Here is a 7284-nt window from a genome sequence, read left to right on the forward strand (position 1 = left end):
GCCTCTGACTTGAGTACCCAATAAAAAGCAAAATGGGAAAGGCTAAATACATGTGAGATGGAGAAATAATGGAAAAAAGTGACATTTTTATTGCAATAAAGAGCAAAGAGCACAAGTGAAGTCCTGGTCCTTCTAAACTTTGTGCCACTGCACACTGTCGCTGTGATTTATTGTAAAAAGTCTGCCTCATAGCTCTGCTTTGCCCTCACTTCTTTCAGATATTCAGTCAAGACAGTTGACTCCAAACATCGGATGCTTCTAAGAATGGATAAAACAAAACAAAAAACAGAAACACGCGGTAATTTGTGGTAGAAAGGGAGATCTTGCTCTCATTTGAGCCATATCATTTCTGCAACTTTCTGCTCTAAACTGTGGCGATAAACACTTGATGCAACAAATTGTTAAGGGCCACCTACTGTCGTTAAAATAGTGGGCCCCCACTGTGTCACAGAAAGATAAAAAAAGCCGCAGTGAGACACTGAAGCTTCACACGAGGGCGAAGGGCTTAAATGGAGCCGTTTTGACCAGGGACTGGATATCAACACTGATCCAATCACTAAACATGAGATCAGAGCTGTGACCCAATCATAAACCAGGACATCAGCGCACATGCCAGCATGCACGGCCTGCGTGTGTGAGTGCATCACAAGCGTGTTGGGATCCAAAGGAGACTGAGACTAAAGACACGCAACAGTTAGGGGTTATTGGCGCAAAGTGGGTCACAACACATCAGCACCATCAAACGTCCCCTTATGATACTAGCAGCGCTGAATCATGCTCCTCAGACCATAGAGGCAGGTCAAATGGCAAGTCCCTTGGTGGGGTCACACACAAATTTGGGGTGCAAGCTGATTAAGAGGAAGGATACAGAAAATGTAGGTATTTATTTTTTTCTGTTAAATACGTAGAAATGAAGGTTTTTGAAGGCGAACCTCTTGTCGTGATGTGCACTGTTAAAACAGACTCAGCTTTAAGAGCAATTGGTCAGAAAACAGGTACACAACGGAGAATGGGACGCTGATTACAAAAAGTATGTACAAATATTGATAAAGAAGGCATAAGAAGCAAATATGTATCTGTAATTAAGTAAAAATTGCTGCATTACCTGATGTAGAGGCTAATTAACACATACAGGGAACATTCCACACTCTACAGTGCTTACTATAGAGCTTGTATGGAAGAATGTGGGGCAACTGCTAGGCATGAGATTCATGTTTAAGGCCAACATTTCATCTTTATTTTGACTTTCTATGTGTCAAGACTACTTTGTTACTCATTCAAGTGTGTTGAAAGCTGTTGACCGAGCCTCAGAGGGAAACCAGTGTCAGTCACTGCCACTTCTACGGTTACCGCGATTACAGATTGGGCATCTATGACAGCCTATTATGCTGGGAGAGGCTTTTTTTTTTACAGGCAGAGCTGAAGCACAGCAGAGAGGGATGGGGAGTGAATCTGTGAATCAGACTCAGATTCAAATTTTTAAGCCAAGTCCATCTTCTTCTGTAGTGTATCAATTTCCGGTTTAATGTGTGAAAGGATCCCTTTTTATTGATAAAATATAAATAAATCAAAAATCTCTGGAATGTAACCAAATGGCAAAACTAATGAAATATGTTGAAAGTGGGAAATTTGACACACCCAAGTACGGGCTTTGCTGCTGCTGTATACAACTCTTATTTGGAACTCTTTCAATTTGTTATTTTGAGTCATTTTAAGTCCTTGATCAATAACAGAAATCAAATTTCTACATATCAAAAATATCATACACTTTCAGACCATCACCGCCATTGCAAATCACACAACTCAAAACAGCCTCCGCTTTAAATAACATCTGCATTTAAAATTTCCGTCTCTTGTCAAGCTTTAAGTTCAATCTAAAGACCTTTTATTACCAATTTTGAAGTCCTTATTGCAGCTTTCAGTGACTGATCTTTTAAGGGCTGCGGCGTCTTTGTTTGCCTCCCCTGGTGGATTGCGTCACTGTCTGTACCTGCTGATACAACGTGGAATATGATAATGACGCTCCTCCAATCAGAAGGACAAAGCTGCTTTCAGATGACCTTGGTAGCGTCAGATGAGGGACATGGCCGGCCACTCGTTCCCATAAGCCTCTCTGTCACTAGCTGAGCTAAAATGATTGCATCTTTCGTCCTACTGATATAAAAACCGAGGCGTGTAAATGCTCCATCACAGATTTGCCTGTTATCACTGTAGCTGTGGTCTGGCAGTATGGGTGATGGACTTGTGCAGTACATCTGCTGATGCAGTAGTGGGAAGAAGAAGAGGAAGGGGGGGTGGAAGGGGGCTGACCTTCTCTTGCTCTGTGTCTATAATGCCCAGTTCTCTGAAAAGCCTTGGTGCCAAGTTTCTTTCTCTCTTTCTCTCACTCCTTCTCTTTTCTCTTTGATTGCAAGACTTTTGAACCTCCTCACCGCCACCCCCCCCCCCCCTCTCCCAGCCCCCCCACAGCCTTGCCTACGGAGACGTCCACCTCACTGAACTCATTGACCAGGGAAAGGCTTGTTTTCACTCCCTTCTGGTGTGGAAAGGAGACACTGTTCACTGCAAAAAGTGTCCATCTTTGCTGATGATTTTGATTTTTGTTCAGCTGTGTACCTGAAAAAGACATTCTAGAGGAAATCATTAAAAACCATGCCAGAAGGATTGTTTTTCATACAAACAATGCATTCTCATTTCATTTTCTGAGATTTTCACATGATCGATAATAGATCTGCCTCGTCCTGATGTCTTTTGAAGAGTTGAAACTTAGAAGAAGATTCTTGGTTCAAGACAGAGTTTTATCACCTCATTTGGAACAGTGTTCACATGTTAACAGAAAGCAGCACACCAAAAGGCTTGTCATTTTTTTTGCAGCGTTAACAGCATCCCCGTGGGCCCCTCCTGTCAAACAAACATCCGAGTCAGAGGCGTACTCACAGGATACTGACAGCAGTGCAGAATGCAAATGAAGGGAAGACAGCGAGCGAACTGGGGATGAAAAACGAGATGAAGCTTTTGATTTTGCGAAACCTGCATGAACTCTGCAGCAAAGAGGCAGAACGGAGGGGGGGCGTGGGGGAAGTACAGGGCTGGTACCCAAGATGGGAGGGAAAGTGTGAGGCTGGGGATATGTCTGGGCACACACAAACAGGTTCACTTAAGGACACACACACATGCAAGCACATGCACGTACGCACACTTGATTAGGGAAGCAATTCTTCTCTATTCTGTTGATTAGTCTGAGGGTTTCTCCAGCTCGGTGGTTTCTCTGTGTTACATTTCCTTCCATTGACTAAAACAAAAACAACTCTACGACAACAATGAAAGTCGGGCATCTGCTGCGAGTGATTGTAGGGGTAATTTCAGATTTCTCAGTGTGTGCATTACTTTCCCAAGCTCAGTGGTTAAACGGGGTGTGGTGTGTGTGAGTTTGTGTGTGGCACTGCTGTCCATGCCGTCAGAGCAGATATTGTTATCAAAGCCCTCTGCTGTGCCATACGCTGTTCATATGGAAGGAATAAAGGTGCGTCATGGAGCGAATGCAAGAAATGGGGCGCTTGTTTTGATACGCTATGTTTCCGTAGTAACATGCAGGGGTCACAGGATTTTGGCAAAAAGGCCAGGAAATTCTGTGGTGCCTGTTGATGATCAAAACCTACTTTTTCAAAAAATGCCTCTGGGACAGTTTAACTGTTTGTGGCAGGATTTTCAACAAGCTAAACTTTGAGGCTGTACCACCCCATTTACTGGTGATGAAAGCAAAATCAGTGTGGACTGAAGCTAATGAGATTGTGGCCTGTTCTGTGTAGCTGAACATACAACACAGATGTCGACAAAGGAAGGACTTTTAGTCTAATTTACTATTTCTAATCAATTATAATAAATCAAACAATGCTGATTTATTGTACTTAGAAACGCTGCATAATCAGTTTGCCGGATAGTAACAGCAGACGAGCTGAGTTCACATCCAACTGTGTTAATTTGCGGTGGGGTTAGGGTTAGCCGTTTATGAGCCATTTATAGAAAGTGTGTATTGTTTCAGTTGAAATTTGTGATTATTCTTCCATTTCGGCGAGGACTGGTCGCATTAAAGAGACTATATTAGGCTTTTTTTGAGTTTTCCTTTAGCAGGTTCTTGCTTTCTGTCGATGTAAAAGCTATGCAGGGAAAAGTCCTCTGCAAAATAAGTTGTTCTTTCTCTTAAAAGACACTTTTTGAAACAACAAAGAATGCGGCTTTTGAGACAAGTGATTCAATAGAACGCCTCAGACAGAAGTTGACAAGAGCTTCTGGAGCAATTCACTTAACGACATTTTATTTTTCAACATTAACGGATGTGAATCTATTGTAATATACATGATAAATTAAAAAAATAATCATTAAATAAGCATGATATGGGCTCTCTAAAAGCCCCCGTATAAGGGCTCCTGTGTAACAAACACACAATAAGAACCAGTGGGATGAAAGGGAATAAAAATAAAAGAAATAGCTATTGAACAAACTTCAAAGATCTCATTTAACTACCAGCTTAGACGTACCATGTCCACTCATACAAAATGACATAACCATTTAAAGCAGAAGGAGGCAGTAGTCTATCTACAGTATTTAACAAGACTGCGTTGGTAGAAAAAAAAAGAAGTTTCTTGCTTCTTATTCCACTATTGCTGTTCACTCACCATTAAAGTTTGTATGCAGTTCAAGGATATGTTCAGTGAGAACTTTGTTGTAGTGATGGCATTGGCATGTTGGTTGTTAAAGAAGATAGAAAGAGGCAGGGAAGAAAAATAAGAGGAAACCACACAATTATACATATTGGTCTGTAGTCACTGTTGGCAGATGGGGGAGATTTTTTAGGTATTGGAACAAGGCAAGATGTCGTCCACAGCACAGGACATTTCTCCTGACTCAAGGCTAAGGTTGAAAGGGTGCTGTAGAATTCCACATAGCTGCTCCACGCAGGCCTTCAGGACCCTTGACAGCTGCCTCTTCACTTGACTGCTGGAAAAAGACAGGCTGAAGGGGGAGGCAGATTAAGTCTTAGTGTATCCTAAAGTGGGGGGAGAGGTTGATGTTAAGATATATGACTGAGGTGCATGGTGATATTATGGAGATGTTACAGACACGGCGTGGGTACAGGTCGGGTGTTGCTGCAGGCAGCGGATCGGAGCTAAACGTATTGAAAAACATGTTCAGCTTGTTGGCTCTGTCCAGTCTACTATCATTTTGATCGTCTTTCACCTTATGGCCTATGATCTATTCTGCTGGATCTTGCTTTCTAGCTTCTTTCTGTACCCCTCCTTGCTCTCTGTCATCTTCTTTCTCAGCTGTTTTTGAACAGTCCTCAACAGCTCCTTGTCTTTACATTCAGTTGAACATAAACTGGCTAAGATCTCTGCACATGCTCCACAGTTTCCATCCCTTTTTTGATCCATCCTTTAACCCGGAGGTAACAGAAGCCGGCAAAAGAGAATAACCGCGAAGAATAGCGTCCATCCAATTAGTAAAAACTAGGCATAGATCACATACTAAACATACAGAGCTATAAAGCTGTACAATTTATTGGCAGCTAAATTATGAAACTATATGAACAAGCTAAAAGAGGCAATATTGCTCCTTTCACAAGCCTCTTTCACACTGGAGTCCTGAAATGTTCTACAGATGTTCTGGAATGGTGAAATTTGAGAATGCTAAAGTCTGACTATTCAGAAGGTGTTGTAAAGAAAACAGCGACTTCCACAACATCATTTCTGCATTGTGTGCTGCATCCTGCAGGCTCCATACAGCTGTTCCCCTGCATCTGCTCCAGCTGCAACCGTAGCTCTGTGTTCATTATTATCTCACTTGAAGCAGTCAAGCACAATATTCATTGTAAAATATTGTTTGGTGAAGCTGCGAGGAAGCAGGTCTCAATCTTTTTGACTTATGACCATTCATTAGTTTTGTTCTTTTCAGGTGCTAGATGGGTCTTTTAAACAGTCTCCAGGCTTCCTTTGAAGCTAAGCCGGTTGAGTCATACTTCGCATACAAACGTGAATAGAGTTGATTTATGTCAAATTGCTGTTTTGAAATTCATTTAAAAAAAAAACCTCAAATAGATAAAAGCATCTGGCAACTCCAGAGAACCGTCCGAGATTGTTACTTTAAAGCATCAGAAGCGACACCATCTGAGCTGCAGGTGCAATAAGACACACTTGGGACCTCCATGGCGGAGTGTTGACATTATTTTTGTCATGACCTGTTGTAGCGTGCAATCGTTCCCTTCTATTACAACATCCAGGAATGTTCCACTGAGTCAGAGACAAAAACACTAACAAATAGAACAATAGCACGTACAGTAATTACAGCCTTAATATGGTTTCGGCAATTTATCCCATACAAAACATTGCTCAGATTTTGGTTTTAATGATACTGCAGCGATTTACTAGAAATGTGCTGCCTCATGCTGCATTTGGAGCTGGACAAGAGCCTGGGAGGGACACCTCAAAGCACACAGGGAAGAGTACTGTCTGTGCTGTTTACTTATCCCATGTAGAGCAGTGGTCGTGAGGGTAAGGGCTGCTGGTTCCTGGCTCTCTCCTGCTGAATGGAGAGTGGGTGCGGTGCTCCTCTCCACTCACCACCTGGCACCGGGGAGGCTATGTCTAGGAAAGAGACCTCTGCCAGGCCTCAATTACGGGGGGGAATAATCCAGGACACACTGAAGCAATTACAGCCTCATATAAATCAATATGCTTTGGGTTAAAAAGTGATCTGCTCCCAACACTCTGGAGAGACTCTGACGCAGTGGGCCTTTGATTTTTCTCAGAGATGGGAGCAGTTTCTCTTGAATTTGGGGATGATGTAGCCCCTGCGGTTTCAACTGTCACTCAGGCTGCAACAGTGAAAAACAGGTGAAAACGGCTGAGGAAAATCAGAGGATAAATATTGACTTGCAATGACTGGGGCCTGTGTAAACAAGTTGTGAAATTAATGTGGCATAAAGGGAAAAGCTGCACAAACACACAAGCCTTTATGCGCATTTCCTTCTCCGTTTGCTAAGAATTGACATAAAAAGGTGCAAATGAAGAGGAGGCACTGAATAATGTATGTAACAGGATGCTTGCAGAGAGAGAGAGAGAGAAAAAAAAGGAGAAAATCCTCCAACACAAGCTGTGGCAGCAGGAATGGAGTGCAGGAGGGGCACAGCCAGCTCAAAACCCTGACCCTCATTAGCACAACTATGCTGCCATCTACTGGCCAAAGAGGCTAATTGCACATAGTATAATCAATGCTAAGAATTTTAAC

Source organism: Leuresthes tenuis, unplaced genomic scaffold, assembly GCF_036924035.1.
Source record: "Leuresthes tenuis unplaced genomic scaffold, fLeuTen1.0.hap1 SCAF_23, whole genome shotgun sequence".
Lineage (NCBI taxonomy): Eukaryota > Metazoa > Chordata > Actinopteri > Atheriniformes > Atherinopsidae > Leuresthes > Leuresthes tenuis.